Source organism: Oryctolagus cuniculus, chromosome X (genome assembly GCF_964237555.1).
Source record: "Oryctolagus cuniculus chromosome X, mOryCun1.1, whole genome shotgun sequence".
NCBI lineage: Eukaryota > Metazoa > Chordata > Mammalia > Lagomorpha > Leporidae > Oryctolagus > Oryctolagus cuniculus.
The window spans coordinates 79,069,303-79,087,041 of NC_091453.1; the positions used below are offsets into that span (position 1 = coordinate 79,069,303).

The 17,739-nt window shown below is 36.5% G+C and overlaps 1 pseudogene; it reads right to left on the minus strand.

The window, feature by feature from the left end:
• Window positions 1–3,441: 3,441 nt before the first annotated feature.
• Window positions 3,442–5,109, minus strand: LOC100341305 (destrin pseudogene; annotated as a pseudogene).
• Between the last annotated feature and the right edge of the window lie 12,630 nt (window positions 5,110–17,739).

Consider the following 17,739-nt stretch of genomic DNA (forward strand, 5'->3'; position numbering starts at 1 on the left):
TGTATGATATAATTTATGATCATGATTATCTCCCCTGCCAGGTAAGTATTGTTGTATGATATAATTTGCATGATGAAGCATTTTTAATCATATTCAGATGGTTGTCTTGAATGCCTGAGCAAAGGAGGCTAATTACCAGAAATATATGTTATGTGCAAACCTCTGTGCATGAGGGGAAATTTTCTAAGAGTGGCACTGCTTTCATCTATTTTCAAATGAAGGTGAAGCATCTCTATGAATGTAAATCTATCAACTGATGTGGCACCAAATAATCCCCAAACCTAAAATTCATTTAATGATCATAAAATTTTAATAAGTTAGGTACAGAAATGTGCACCAAGCATTTGCCCTTCAATCAATTTTTCTCCCACCTTCTCTTCCAATACTTCCAGCTCAAGTGCTAAGAAATATTTATTAAAGACAGTATACAGTTTAAAATCACCTCAGTAGGCATTGCAAATTATACCTTCAACTGTAATAAAAGAGAGATTTGGTCACAAATCACTTCTCTGAAACACATTTTTATGGATTCTAAACTAATTAAATCAGAAAGTTTCATCATTTCCAGAAATCCATAGAGGAGAAAATATTTTTCATAGACAAAGGAATTATTAAATTTTAAAATCAAGTTTTAAAACCTAAAACTTCCCCTAAGAGAGACTGGACCTGTAAAATAGTCAAGCAGAAAAGACCTAGGCTTGGGGATTTAGGAGGTCTGGGTTCTGAGTCCATGGAAGTAAATTCGTATGTCAGTAGGGGCAGAAAAATCATGAAAATGAATAAACTTGGCCAAATGCAGGTATACAAGAGATGGTAGAGCTCAGAGTCTATCTAGCACGCTGGCAGTTACTGGGCTTCAACAAATTGCTGCATTGTGGCAATGCAAGTCCATGTGCTTCAAATTTTAAAGAAAACACATTGATATGTATGTGAATTCTAATTTTTATATGTTGACAAGCAATTCAAATCTTTGCATAACTCTGTATGGACCAAACAAGACCTATCTGCTGAGTTGGCCACTCTAAGACTCTTGACCCTGTTTAATATTAATCATTTGTATGAGTTCCTTGTGCTGCAATTTTCTTATTGTCTTATAGGGGTAGATTATGGGCAGGCAAGCTATGACCCATCTGTTTTTTTGGAACATGGCAATACTCCTTTGTTTACATATGGTCTATGCTTCTTCCATGCTACAACAACAGATTTGAGCAGCTGTCATAGAGGTCATATTGTCGCTCCCCCATTCGCGGAGGAACGACACTAAACCCTGCGCTGTTCTTTCCTCTGCTCGGCCCTTCCCGGGCTTGCTGCTGGTCCTTCCCGGGTTGGCTACCGTCCCTCCACCTCCGTGGAGGGGCGGGCCCCCCTGCCACTTTCCCCACTTCCGCGGGGGAGCGGCACACCGCGGGCCGGCTCTCTAGGGGGCTGCTCAGATGTTCCTCAGGTGTTCCCCTTAGATGTTCCTGGTGCATGTTGTCTCTCTCCTCCTTTATACTCCTCTTCCACCAATCCCAACTCTGCTACCCACACGCCGAGTACGCTGCTCTCCTCCAATCAGGAGCAGGATCAGCTCCTGCAGGTTATTGGTCGAACTGGAGGCAGCTGCGTAGAAGCTGTTTACTCCTCTCCCAGTGCCATATTGTGGGAGAGCAGATGCATAGAATAAGTCTTAATTCCACTAACTTAGTCTAGTCCGAGTTGCTCCCCACATCATATGACTCACAAAGCCCAAATATTTAATATCTAGCCCTTTCTTGGAAAGTTTTCCAACTACTGGCATAGACTGTTGTTTCCTTATTTACTCAAGATGTTGTCAAAAGAGAAATAGCAAGTTTCATATAAGTACACATGTGTGAATATTCCTCAAAAATAAAGATTATGAAAATGAGTTGTGCTAGATTGCATTATTGGCCCCAATTATTTGACCCATCTTGGACCAAACCTTCACCAAGTAACTGCAGTGGCCCTTGCCTCTGGGCCCAGGCAAGTGAAATGTTTTGACCACTTGGATATGAGCAGATGTGGTACAAGCAGGTTCTCAAAAGAGGACATATGGGTTGATATCTACTCTTTCCTTCATCATCTTTATCACCACCAGGAGAACATGCCTGGATTAGGCTTGTATAGCAAGGGTTGGAAAAACCTTTACTGTAAAGGGCCAGGTGATAATATTTTAGGCTTTATGGCCACATGGTCTCTGTTGAAACTACCTCACTCTGCTGCTAGGGTGAAAAGCACCCAGACAACAGGTAAACAAGTGGGCAGATGTGTGTTTCAATGAAACTTCAGTTTCAAAAACAAGTGATGGGCTGTTTTTGGCCTGTAAACCACTATACTGGAGCAAAACAGACGTAGAGCAAAGCTGAATCACTGTTATCTACCTGCTGAGATGGCAGATTGGGCAGCTAACCCACAGCCATCTGAGCAAGCCCAGACAAGATCCACTGAACTGCCTAGCACAATCTCAGATGAATGAACAGTAAGTACTGACTGTTTTTTGCAATTGGGATCATAAGGTTGTTTGTTAAACGGCACAAGGTAACTGATTCACTATTATATTATTAAATAGTCATCTACATCAGAAGCCTTTAGTCTGACAAAACTCACACTCACATATACATCCATAAACACAACGGAACTTCATAGTATTTCTAGATGCCTTGTGTCTACGTCAATAAGAGACACTACAATATATATATAGATTTCTGTCTCTGGGTTAAGCATTATGCTAAACTCCATTCCATAATTACTATTCCTCAGAACTGCCCTATAATGTAAATCTTTTTTTAATATCTACATTTTTCAAATTAAGACACATAAGGCTTAGCAAGTAGAACTAAGTTGGACAAAGTTGTACATAAGTGATACGTTGGAGATGGATCTACCTCTAGATCTGTTCAAGTCCAAATGACCAGACATACTATAAATATCTGAAAATTCATATAACATTTCTCAGTTCAATGTAATTTTTTATATTTCCATCTAGTATCATTTAAAAGTATCTATTAGGTAAATAAAATGTTTGTAATATAAGATGAAAATAATATGCCCATTAAAACACAACCAATTCAAACATTTCCTACCTTCCAGGATGGATCTTGACCACAAAGGAAAACTGAACAGGTTTTCACTAGGAGTCAGCAAATAAGTCCATCACTAACAGAAGAGCATCTTAGTAGATGTGCCCAAACTTGATCTTCTCTTCTACTGTAAGCAAAAGGACAGATTAATTTCAATATGTACATGATAGGTTATTATGATTTATCTGCTATTCATTGAAAATATGTGATAATGATGCTATTTTATTTCTAGAACTTGCATATTTTACTTGCCAGATAATTATAAAAATGAATTAGACCTTATTTCTTAGTCTGGTTATCTTGCCTTTAGGAAACAAAACAAACAATAACATTGCTGCAATTAATATGAAGAGCAAATATATTTTTTTAAGTTATAAATGCTTCCTTTATTACATAAAGCTAGTAACTGCTACTTCTAAGTTTGACTGTGCACCTCTATGTTGTTCAAAGTGTTTTATGCCTGTGATGTTTAGTGACAATCACTTCCAATGTCATTCGTGACACCCGCTCCCCACTTCACAGCTGAGCAACAGCTCCCAGGCGCGAGCACACACTCAATGTTCTTCCACACTGTACTGTCCCAGAAACAGCAATGCTTCGACAGAGATGCAATTTTTAAAAAATCACAGGTGTCCTAGCTCATCAATATATCATTTTATCATTTTCATTAACAAAGCGCATTACAATGGAGCCCTAATTTGCATTGTAATTAGTTGTTACAAGACACTGCACATTCTCCTGAGGACACACCACCAATTCCAAGATGCAAGGTGACTCTCCAGTCTCCCCACCTGCGAGTAGCAAAGGCACCGCAGGTGCAGGAGCTGCTTCCATCGGCATGCCTGAAATAGTGCTTTTGCAAGATCAGCGTGAATCGTAAGTGGACACAATTTTGAGGCAATCTTCATTACACACTGGGTAGGATTAAAAAACTGCCCAACTTAATATGTTATGTTAGTATATTAGTATTGTTATATATTATGGGGAGAATTATATTCCATTATTCTGTTTAGTTCCAGGAAGAATAAAGAATTTGAACCAAAATTATAACCAGATTATGACCAATTCTCTAAGCAAAGAAACAAATTAACTTAGGTCAACACAGATGCAATAATTCTCTTCACATGGCCTTGCCCTGTTTTGTGAACTGCATTATTAAAACTCCTGAGCTTAACAAAAATCTTTATAAGGCAACTCATCAAAACAAGCATGAGGCCAGTAAGAATTTAATTTCACACCAATAGAACTGCAGATCTAGATTTATTTAGGGCCATGATTGCACGTGTATAGAATATTTAGTTTACTCTAAAAGATTACAAGACAGCTCCCTCTCAGCAAGACCCTGGCCTAAATATATTTGCTTTACTTATATAGCAAGAAGAAGATAACATTACACATGGAAGCTTTCCATTTGTGGCACTGAATGATGAGCTACACAGGGCATCCTTCAAAAGCTACAATTAAGGATCCACCTAGCTTCTCTGCAATGCAAGCCCGATTGAGGTCTTCTGGCCCATTTGCTTGACATTCATGTTTTATCCCTTGGAACTTCTTTTTGATTGCATCCTTGGAGCTTGCATAGATCATTTTACTTTTCAGAGGTGCTAGTTCTGGTGCCCACAAAAAAAACATCAACTCTTCTTTTCTGGATTCCTTGGTTTCAAAGCTGGCATCATACAAAGTATAGCGACAATCTTTTTCAGGAAGCATTCCTACAAAATGCTTGAAAGGATCCGTTATGGTCACACCAACATCTCCAACCAAGATCTCCTTGCCTTCTTCTACAGTGATGCACTTTTTGTCTGCACTGAGACAAAAAATGACAGCCTTCTTTCTCTTCTTGATTTCTTCTGGTGTGGAGCATTTCCGAACTTTCATGTCATAAAATATGCGACATACTTCATCAGCAACTTGTACTCCTGAGGCCATCTTCGCCGCGGCGGTCGCAGGAATGTGGGGGTGAGAGCCGGACAGGCGCCGAGTCTGCGGAGCGTAGTCCTCACGGAAGCGAGACTGGGAGACCGAGCACCGAAGAGCAAATATATTAAGGTGCAATTAACTGCTAAGCATTTGATTAGAGCAAAAATTTAAATAGTAAAAGGAACTGAGTCTAAAGATTCAGCAAATAATATTAAGGTATTAGAAGCAGATTTACAGTTTTTTTCTATTTCTGGCCTCTGAACTTGAACTGTTTCTGATGTGAGTAGTAGCTATTTAGCTTTTTTCTTGTATCACGCAAATTCTAATTTCATTCTACAATTTAGTTGTTTGACCCTGAGCAAATCACTTAACCTCTCTGTGAATGAATCTCCTAATCTGTAAAAGAGAGATAATAAAAGTACCTGTTTATTTAGAACTACTATGAAAATTAAAAACCAATGGGTGCTGAGTGCCAAGTAGATTCAATGTTTGTGCATACAAAAAAAAAAATCACTCATTAGTTGCTTTTTCAATTTGATTCTCTTAATGAAAACAACAGAAAATCAGCATAGCTTTTAATTTTAATTTACACAGCCATAAGTATTTCAGGTGAAGCAATAATTACATATATGATATGTGAGGTGGTTCTGCATTTGATTATTGTGCTCTGTTTTATAGAGGGCATGAGGACACAAATAGTCATGTTTCTGTTTATACAAAACCTTTGACTGTAATCACAAAGTTCCTTTGATGTCAATAAAAATGCTGTTAGAGAAAAATGAAAGCTTACAATGTGACTAATTTCACCTGTCTCTCATGCAGCAAATTATGATGTATCATATGCTCAATGTCTGAGAAATAATTATAATGAAGGGATAATCAATAATATACAAAGCAGAGTTGATTATTTTAAAATACACAAAATATTTTAAATAAAAGGGATTTTATACAATCAAGATAATAAACCCTTTATTATTTGTTATCTAATGAACACATAACAGCATGGTAGTGAAGTATTTTACAAAATATCCAGAACATTTTGAACATCACATGTGTGATCTTGGGCAAGTTATTTAATTTGTAGTTCCCTGAATTCTGTAAAATGTAATCATTCACTGTTTATTCACTTAATAAATCTTGACTGACAACCACCGTATGACATACTGTGTGGAAAAAAGTTGGATTAAATGGACAAAGTTTTATATATATATATATATATATACACACACACATATATATATGGTATCCTTCCCTAAACATTTTTAATATACAGTTGAATAATTATTCTGTTCAGAAAATAGTTTCTTATTAAACTATATGCTTCTAATTGAAAGGTGTTACAAACCTACAGAGCTAGTTTTGTGTAAAAAATTGAAATGTTCTGTTTGCATTAAGTGCTTAATAATAAAGCACTCCCCAATCAGTGGTAAGGGCCTCTGATTCACTTTCATAAATATTCATTTATTTTCAGCACATAAAAGTGTCTATCCAAAAAGCAGTTGCACTGAATTTATTCTGCTTCCTATTCAAAGATGGCAATTCTCAAAGTATTTGCATCAGCCACATAATTCCCATGTACTTTGTACAAGAACATCAATATGGCACTAATTCTGCTACTTGACAACTCCTTAATTACCATGACAAATTCCATTTAAAAGCCCAATGGTATTTTTTAAGAAGATTTATTTTATTTATTTGAAAGGCAGAGTTACAGAAAGGTAGAGAGGAGAGAAAGAGAGGTCTTCTATCCGCTGATTCACTCCCCAAATGGCCACAAGGGCCAGAGCTGAACCAATCCAAAGCCAGGAGCCAGGAACTTCTTCCAGGTCTCCCACACAGGTGCAGGGGCCCAAGCACTTAGGCCATCTTCTACTGCTTTCCCAGGCCACAGCAGAGAGCTGGATTGGAAGTGGAGCAGCCAGGACTCAAACGGGTGCCCATATGGGATGCCAGCACTACAGGCAGTGTCTTTACCCGCTATGCCACAGCTGTGGCCCCACAATGGTATTGTTTTTTAATATGACCTCTTCCTAGCTATACTGTCCCATCTTTCCATCACAAAGATAAAGAAAAGAGTTGTTCTTCAAAACTAAGTATTCTATTTGAAAAAAATGCTGTATTTGTAAACACATTTCTGAGATATGATTAATATATCTATATATATATATATAATAGATTAGTATATGTATCAATCCATCCATCCAGATGGTGGAGTGGAAAGGAAATCTAATCTAGATGTGGTTAATTGAAATCTGAATAAATAAATATTAATGAGTTTTCAGTTGGCCAAGGAAAGGGACAAAACAGATAGAAACTTATGAAAATATACTGACTTTCATCATGGCTGGAGTATTGAGTCTGAAGAGCAAGACCAGCTAGAAGTGAAATTCAGACAGGTAGGCAAGGAATAAATCATGTACAGCCCTCTGTATGGGGAGCCACTGAAGAGTTTTAGGTGGGGCAGGGCATGATGTACCTTTTCATGCCCTATCTTTCCTCTTTCTGTAAGAATGGTTTTACTTTTAAATGTATTAAGCCTTTTTGCTGAACCATTTTTTTTTTACAGTCATCCATACTATTTTTGTCAGGCACAAAATGATCCCTTTATCTTTTGTCTTCTAGTGAGCCCTTTGTGGTTGGCTCTAAAATTTATCAGACATAAATGACTTCTTATAAACATCAGAGGTTATGAAATTCTATGTTTACTGACAAACATTATTTTTTAGCTATAAAAATAGATTGATATTTTAACTCCTTCCTTCCCCATGTACTAGAGAACTAAAGGATGTATCCAAGGATATAAAAAACATGTTAAGGAAAGCACACTCATGTAGAATTAAATGAGAGTTAAGCAAGGAAGACTTTTTAGGTAAATCTGACAATATTTATTAAAATTTAAAATGTAGTGACAATTTGACCAATCAATTTTGTTTCCAGGCATTTATCCCCAAACTATATTCATACATGTGGGAGATGATACAAGTACAAAGATATATATCACAATACTGTTTCTAATGGCAAACTATTAGAAAGATCTTAAATAGACATAAATATGGTATCAGTTAACGAAATTACTCTTATACATACAGTGTCTCTGGAAGAGTATGTAACATAGTGGTAAGAGTTGTTGCCTCTGCTAGAGGAAATAGGTAGCTGAGAAACCTTGTACCATATGCATATTCTATATGTTGAATGAAGTTGTAGAATTAAATGAAAGTTAAGCAATGAAGGCTTATTTATTTATTTATTTATCTAAGATGCAAATTTCTTAAAAGTTTATTTGAGAGATAGAGATAGAAACACACAGAGAGAGGGACACTCCCAACTGCTGGTTGACCCCCAAATGCCCATCATGATCAGAACTGGGCCAAGTTGAATTTGGGAGCCAAGAACCCAATACACATCTTCTACATGGGTGGCAAGGACCCAATTATATGGGCCATCACTCTGTGCTTCAATTGGTATGCAGTAGAAGGAATGTAGAGTCAGGAGCAGAGCTGAGACTCAAATCCAGGCACTCAGATATGGGATATGGGCATCTCAACTGGTGTCAATAGCTAGGCAAAACAACTACTCAAGAAATGAACATTTAATATATGGCCAAGGTACTTTTCATCTACTGTTTTTAAAACTAAATTGATCATTTTATGTATTTATCTATTTCAGCAAAAATTTATATAGTGATTTCTATGCATTCTGCTCTTACCATCCCCTTCTAATTATTGTTTCTTCATGAATCAGTGAGGAGTACTCTGTTTTCTTTTTTTTTAACTTTTATTTAATGAATATAAATTTCCAAAGTACAGCTTATGGATTACAATGGCTTCCCCCCCCATAACTTCCCTCCCACCCGCAACCCTCCCCTTTCCCTCTCCCTCCCCCCTTCCATTCACATCAAGATTCATTTTCAATTCTCTTTATATGCAGAAGAACAGTTTAGCATATATTAAGTAAAGATTTCAACAGTTTACACCCACACAGAAACACAAAGTGAAAAATACTGTTTGAGTACTAGTTATAGCATTAAATCACAATGTACAGCACATTAAGGACAGAGATCCTACATGAGGAGTAAGTGCACAGTGACTCCTGTTGTTGACTTCACAAATTGACACTCTTGTTTATGGCATCAGTAATCACCCTAGGCTCTTGTCATGAGTTGCCAAGGCTATGGAAGCCCCTGAGTTCACCGACTCTGGTCATATTTAGACAAGGCCATGGTCAAAGTGGAAGTTCTCTCCTCCCTTCAGAGAAAGGTATCTCCTTCTTTGATGACCTGTTCTTTCCACTGGGATCTCACTTGCAGAGATCTTTCATTTAGGTGTTTGTTTGTTTGTTTGTTTGTTTTTGCCAGAGTGTTTTGGCTTTCCATGCCTGTAATACTCTCATGGGCTTTTCAGCCAGATCCGTGTGCCTTAAGGGCTGATTCTGAGGCCAGAGTGCTGTTTAGGACATCTGCCATTCTATGGGTCTGCTGTGTATCTTGCTTCCCATGTTGGATAGTTCTCTAATAAGAGAGGGAAGAGATGTGCAATTTGGGACATGCTCAAGCTGACTTACCTCAAACGGTAGAGTTAGGAACATACCAGGGGATTCCAATTCAATCCCATCAAGGTGGCATGTACCAATGCCATCTCACTAGTCCCAGTGATCAATTTCTTTTCACAATTGATCATAATGATAAGACTAAGAGCCAAAGGGATCACATAAACAAGACTAGTGTTTGCAAATACTAGCTGATAGAATAAAAAAGGGAGAGAACGATCCAACATGGAAAGGAGTACTCTGTTTTCAATGACCTCATGATCATTTGCTTTGTTCACTCTCTTTGCTTCATATTGATCAAGCTATATCCTTCCTTTGTAATGGTCTCGTTTTTTTAAAAAAATATTTATTTGAAAGACAGAGTTACAGAGAGAGAGGGGGAGAAAGAGGGACACAGGGACCCTCCTTCTGCTGTTTCACTACCCAAGTAGCTACAATGGCCAGGGTCGGGCCAGGCCAAAGCCAGGAGCCTGGAACTCCATCCAAGTCTCCCATGTGGGTGGATTGGATGCAAGCTCTTGGACTGTCTTGCACTGCTTTCCCAGGCACATTAGCAGGACGCTGGATCAGAAGTTGAGCAAGTGGGACACAAACCAGTAGCCCTATGGGATGTCAGCATCGCAATGCCAGTACAACTCCATAATGTTCTAAAGCCATCCCCCTTGTCCTTCCAGGAGTAGGAATCCACATAAACTTTTCCACTTATTCTTTGCTGAGGGCAAATGTTTTCATCTGAAACCAAGTTGATTTAATAGGAAACTACATAAATGATGGTACTTTAAAAAGTTCATGAAAAATGAAGTTAAAAGATAAATTTCTAAAAAAAAAAAGATAAATTTCTTTTGGTGCCAAAAATTTGAAATCCATGCAAAGAGGGGCCCTTAAAAGTGTTCATGGAAAACTTGTGCTACAGAAAAACTATTCATAGATTTCAAAAATATTTTTGCATCAAAATAAATTTATATTTTAATTCCATTTTCCATGAACATCTTGAAGTTCCCTCACATACATATATTAAACATTTTTTCTAATAAGCTTTTCTTTTATATATTGTATTCATTTTTAAGATCATCTCTTGTAGATTGCCTTGCACAAATTCATCGGTCTTTTTTTTACTTTATATAATTAAAGCTAATTTACAGTCAATGATAATGTGGCAGTTTGATGAGCGGTAAAAAATAAGCAAAGAAATGGGTGAGCATTGGAGCACAGTAGATAAAGCCACCACTTGGGATGCCTGCATTCGATATCAGAGTGCCAGCTTGATTCCTGGCACATCCACTTCTGATCCAGCTTCCTGTTAATGTGCCTCAGAAGGCAGATGATGGTCCAAATCCTTGGGTCTCTGACACTCATGTGGGAGACTCAGAAGGAATTCTTGGCTCCTGACTTGGCCTGTTGTGGGCATTTCAGGAGTGAATCTGCAGATATAAGATAGATCTCTGTCTCTCTCTGTCACTCTGCTTTGCAAATACATATATGTGTGTGTGTGTGTGTGTGTGTGTGTGTGTGTATGTATGTATGTATAAATAGGGAAGAGTTGGTGTCAATATACACACAGCAGGAAAGAGGCAACTACTAACACTAGCATATTAAAATGTTTTAACAGTTGTAATAACAAGAGGAACATATATGTTAATTTTGAAGTAATAGAATAGGATGGATGGGGATAGGAATTTTCATACCCTCCTCTCCTTTGGCAATATACCTCTGGAGGCTTTTCTTCTAACAGGATTCCTTCTCCTTTCCTTTATCTTAGTTCCCTAAATCTCTACTGGGTTACCAAAATAGCACACTCTTGAACATAGGTGAAAATGCCTGATACTGGGTAATTGTTTGAAAGAGACCCTGATAACATGTCTATTTCAAGCAATTGCTTCAATGTCTTAGAGTTTAAAGAAGTTGAATAAAGTGAAATATTTAGACTGAGAGGCAACCATGGGTAAGTGGTATTTAGGGTCTGAATAGCCTTTCAGATACCTTACAATTTCCAGCATTTGTCTAGACATGTATAAATATAAGGTTGGATTTTGTGATTTCTTCATTCACAGGAAAAAAGGAACAGAAATAGTGGGACAAGGAACAGATGGTAAACATGGAAATCATCTCTAAGAAGGAAAAACATAACCAGTTTCAAAATAACAAAGTAGAAAAGTAAGATTAGCTACTAACTATGGAAATAGGAAAATCTCCAGCTAGCTGCAGTTCTAAGGTTTAACCAAAAGGAAGAATATCAAAAGTTACAATGGAAAATAATTGATTGTTCTCAGTGAAAAACTGATCTCTATTTTTTAGCTCACACAATCATTTTCCTGTGAATGTTTAAATTTTCATCCATCTTTCCAATATTTACATTTAAAATGTATAGTCAGTATATATTTTAATTTTAGCTGGTGAATGTACTAAAGCTCTACAAATTGAAAGGAATTGTAGATCAACACCACAGAAAAGAACTAGTTCTCAAAATATAGTTTGGAAGTTTGACTTTGTAAGTGGGGGAACATAGTATTTCCCACTGAAAAGTTATATTAAGAAAAAATGTATGACAATGCATAAAATGAATTCATTCAAAGATTCCCACTTGTAACCCCTGTGTTCTCCAAGTTAATTTCCAAATTAAGATTGCAAAATCATCTTCAATTATCTGGTAACACGGATAAATCAAGATTGTAATTTCCAAAGTACATTTTGTAAGATTCTGTTCTAAATACATTCTGTATGATTCTATTCTAAATGCAAAGAAGAATTGTGTGTCAAATGGGATCCAGGTCTGTCTCATCCACTTCGCCAGAAAGGTCTGATAGCAAAAAGGCTCCTGGAGGAGTTAAGCACAGTCACTTCAAGGGGAGTTCTGGTGTTCCAGCTTGTTAGGGACTGGGTCCTTTGTCCTACAGCAAATAGCTTCTCTACCTCTAGATGTTCTCTGAAGGATGCCTGCCTAGATGTTTGGTAGTACCAGTTTTCACCTGAGCCTTCTGGTAGTTGCGCTTTTGCAACCCATAATGTCCTCTTGTTTCTTTTACATTCAAAGGTGCAACATTTTATCTGAGAAGGGAACTGGGTGTGCATTCTCAGCCTTCAAAAGAACCAAGATAGAAACTATAACTGACAAGAGCCCCTTGTACCTTTTAGCATGATTAGCATATAAGTTAAAATCTATTCACTTACTCTTTTTACCCTCTCGCCAAGTTTGTAACATTTTAAGAGAAAAAAATTCATATTAACTTTGAAGTTATTTGGAAATAAAAGAAGAGCTGCTTGAAAGCTAATGCTGAAAGAGATGGAAATAAATTCAAGTATCTTAAAATTAATATTGGGAAATGTTTGGCAATATTTAAAGAACTATTAAAATAAGTCTCCTACAGTGTGGAACTATAGAAATCTGCGTCAGGATTTGAAGCAGCTTAGAAGGGACTAATATATTCATATTAAACTCTTTAAGTAGGATTTCTTTTTGTTTTGCAAATCAGCTTAATTGCCATAGGAAAGTAGGAAAAAAAGCCACAACTTGTATATCCAAGTATTCAATTCATGTGGTCACACAAGGACACCATTTGTGTAATTGCTTTGCTCTCTAAGAAAGAGAATAGTTTCTTTTAAATTTACCATGAATTCCACAATGCAATGTGGCAAATTTCTCCTACATAGATTATCCATTTTCTAAAACTGGGTGGAGGGACTGACATTTTTAGGAACCTAATGCTAGAAATTGAATATGTATGATTTGAGGTCCCTTCCCTATGCATAGATTTTAATTCATTAATCAAGAAAAAGATCAAAATATTTATGACTTCCAGTTTAACCCAGAGATTATAAAATGTAATTACTTTCCACTATACATATAAAATGTACTCATATTTTAATTTCATGTGTATGTACATTTATGTGTTTGTGCCTACAGTTTTTTTTTTAAGATTTATTTATTTATTGGAAAGTCAGAGTTACACAGAGAGAAGAGAGGCAGAGAAAGAGAAAGTCTTCCATCCAATGGTTCACTCCCCAGATGGCTGCAACGGCTGGAGCTGCGCCGTTCTGGAACCAGGAGCCAGGAGCTTCTTCTGGTCTCCCATGTGGGTGCAAGGGTCCAAGGACTTGGGCCATCTTCTGTTGCTTTCCCAGGCCATAGCAAAGAGTGGGATGGGAGGTGGAGCAGCCAGGTCTCGAACCGGCACCCATATGGGATGCTGGCGCTTCAGGCCAGGGCATTAACCCGCTGAGCCACAGCGCCGGCCCCAATGTCTGTAGTTTTTAACCTAAGGGAATATTCTATTTAGCTGTCGATATATGTATATGCTTCTTTCCATGTGTAACTACCTACACAGACACACATAGTTTCTATGCAAAATGGATGGCATAATACTTAAAGACTAAAATCATCCCAAGAGATTCGTTTTATTTATTTTGTAAGATTAGATGGCTTTCTATTTCTATCTCTTTACTTGATAATGCATTGTGATTACTACTTTCACTTTACTCTGACAAGGATTGCTAAAATAGCTTTATGTTTAAAAAGTTATTTATTTATTTGCATTTTATTTGTAATGCAGAGAAATAGGAAGACAGCCAGATCTTTTATCCACTGCTTCACTTCCTAAATGTTTACAATAGCCAGGGCTAGGACACACAGAAGCCAGGAGTCTGGAACTCCATCTTAAGTCTCCCAAGTGGGTGGCAGGGATCCAAGTACTTGTGCTATCAGCTGCTACTTCTCAGGGTGTGCATAGCAGGAAGCTAGATTGGCGGCAGTGTAGCCAGGACTCAAACTCAGGTATTCTGATATGAGATTCAGGCAGCCCAACCAGCAACTTAATCCTTGCGCCAAATGCCTACCCTACTAAAATAGTTTTAAAGTTAGACATAAAATGAGTTTGTACATGGGTTCATAAATGAATATGAATCATCTAAAACCTGTGGTAAAGGAAATAGCAACCTGATTCTCTGCATATTATATTCAGTCAGTATTTTGATTCCCTCTTGAAGTAATGAAGAGTAAGAGAGGAAGGAAGGGCATAGAAATAAGGAAATATGTGGGGGCAGGTGTTTGGCTTAGCATTTAAGATGCTGATTGGGACCACCCATGTCAAAATACCTGGGTTTGATGTTTGGCTCCAGCTCTCTGCTTTGGAGTTGCTGGTATTAGTGTATGGCATGGATTGATCAATATCTCTCTCTCTCTCTCTCTGTTAATGGAAAATGGAATTATGAATAAAACATATTTACATGAAGTTTTGAAGTCCTTGTATACTTTTTAATGGTACTTATGTTTTGCAATACTCAAATTACTTAAAAGATTTCTATTCCTGCATTATAAATATACCTGTTACATTATATGAATTTGGAATATTTGTGAATTTCTGCCTCTAATGCTTTTCTAATATTTAAATATTAGTTAACTCAAAACATATCAAATATTTCTGAGTCTGTTAATGGTATGTCACAAAGCTTTGACTGAATTTCTTCCTCTTGAGTTACAATTTTACACAGAGAACTAGGCAAAATAATTAGGAATTTTAATTTATGGAGACTATTTTAATAATTCAATATTTTATCTAGGAATATTTTTGTTAGTGAATTAGAAAATTGATTTTAAAAGTTGGTAGGTAAAATAGCTGCCTATATCAAGTGACATTATATATATATATATATATATATAGTGTGTGTGTGTGTGTGTATGTGTGTAATCTTTCTCTCTGGATGCCCTGTAATTCTATTAGAAATAGCATCACTGGTTATAGAACACTGCCGTTAGAGGTTGTACATTCTAGGGCCAGTTCTTTATTTTTCAGAGGCGGAAAATAGTGCTCTGATAATGAGAACATTTCATCCTCAATAAAACACTTAAATTATATTTACTGCCCCGCTCATTCTTCTCACTGAGATGAAGCTGTTTTTCTGGAGTAAATAAATGTTTCCCAGATTGCTGCAAGGCTTCTGTTAATTTTTAGAGCCCTGAAAAAGTAGTTTGACAATTTTTTCCATTGTCACTATCAATTCTTAATTGAAACAAAAGTTTTAGGCTATTAGGCAAAGGGCAGGAAGGCTTTTCTTCTGTGGTGAGGAAAGTGTAGAAGAAAAACGATGTTCTCCTGGAGCATGAAATAATTCTGGGCCCAGGATCATATGCCAACACCATTAGATGCCACCTGCCACTGGGTGACAGGCAGGATATTGTCTCCTGAATAAAACCCACTCAAATGAAAGGGAAGTTTTGTTTCCTGCCATGAGGATGAGGGGCAGGGATGCTGAGAAAACTCCACCTTTGAGATTCAGGCAAATCGCACCTGCTTAAGGATGAGGCTATATCAAAACAACAGACATCCATCTGCTGTTACCTCCACAGTGAACATAGCACCCATAACAAGGTACAGCTATACGTTATTAGGGAGGATCAATAGCCTGAATGGAGAGCCACTCTGTGCACCAAGTATATGGACACAGTTGTGAGTGTGTGTGCACGTGCGCATAATGTTTCAAAGGATACATAATTATTGACAAGAGGAATAAATGTCAGAAAGTCCATTGTACAGACACTTGCCTCTGGTTAATAATGATATAACATATTCTTGAAAAATGAAAATAGAGGGTATGTTATATGCTCTCACCATAAACATAATAATGATGAGGGCCAGTGCTGTGGTATAGTGGGTAAAGCCGCCGCCTGCAGTGTTGGCATCCTATATGGGCGCCAGTTTGAGTCCCTACTGCTCCACTTCTGATGCAGCTCTCTGCTGCGGCCTGGGAAGCAGTGGAAGATGGTTCAAGTCCTTGGGTCCCTGCACCCACATAGGCAATCCGGAAGAAGCTCCTGGCTTCGGATTGGCGTAGCTTCGGCCATATAGGGAATGAACCAGCAGATGGAAGACCTCTCTCTCTCTGCCTCTCCTTCTCTCTCTGTGTAACTCTGACTTTCAAATAAATAAATAAATAAATATTTTAAAAATAATAATGATGTAAGGCAATGCATTTGTTAATTAGCTGGATTTAAGCATGCTACAACATATATTCTTCAAAATATCATATTGTACATTATAAAAACATATAATGTTATATGTTAAGTTAAAAACATTAAGAAAAATCTGGATATTTTAAATGCACTAAGTGGAGTCCTTTAAATTCAAGTGAAAAGATACTGGACAGTAGCCCAGAGATATATAAAATTATAAAGTACTCTGTCAATGATAAATAAATATACAAATTTAAACACAAATTTTATTATAATTTTGGTTTATAACTCCACTTTTTATTTTTTACATGATTTAAAATGCAAAAGCACAAAATAATAATTAAAATCTGTTAAAAGACATAATTCACAGACATAATTTGTTACATTAACAACACAAAGTGGGATATGATTGTAAAAGAGCAGAGTTTTATGGCATCAATTTAGATTATTACAAATTTAGGAAGTCAGATACAATCTCCATGGTAACCATAATTGAAATATACAGAATATAAAAAAAAAAAACTAAGTGAAAGGGAAACAAAATGTGTGACAAAATGTGGACTAAACACAAAGGAAGGCAGTAAGAGCAGGAATGAAGGATAAAAAATTTTATAAAACAGAGAAAACAAAATAGAAATAGTAAGTCATACCCTACTAGTTAAATTATGCACCCCAATATGAAACATACATCAGCAGAATTGATAAAAAAAAAAACACGTAAGCTTCACAAAGTATTCCTTGTCTATGAGAGAGTCACTCAGAAATAAAGGCTCACATATTTTGAAAGTTAAAGGACAGAAAAAATATATTCCATGCAATTAGTAATATACAAGAAAAAGAGTAGCTGTGCTAATTTCAGACAAACTAGATTTTATGCGATTACCTGTTACAAGAGACAAGAAGGATATTATACATTGATAAAAGTGTAAATTCATTAATAAATTAGAATAAATTATAAATATATAAATATAAATATATAAATATAAATATATAAATTATAAATATATAAATAAAGGAATAAATTATAAATATATAAATATAAATATATAAATATAAATATATAAATAAATATATAAATATAATAAATTAGAATCACAGTTTCTGAATATATAAAACAAACATTGGCAGAATTAAAAAGAGAAATACACAGCTATTGAAGTAGGAGACTGAAATACCCTATTTTCAATAGTGGATACAGCACAGACAGAAGATTAATAAGGAAACAGAGGACTTGAACAAAACTATAGACCA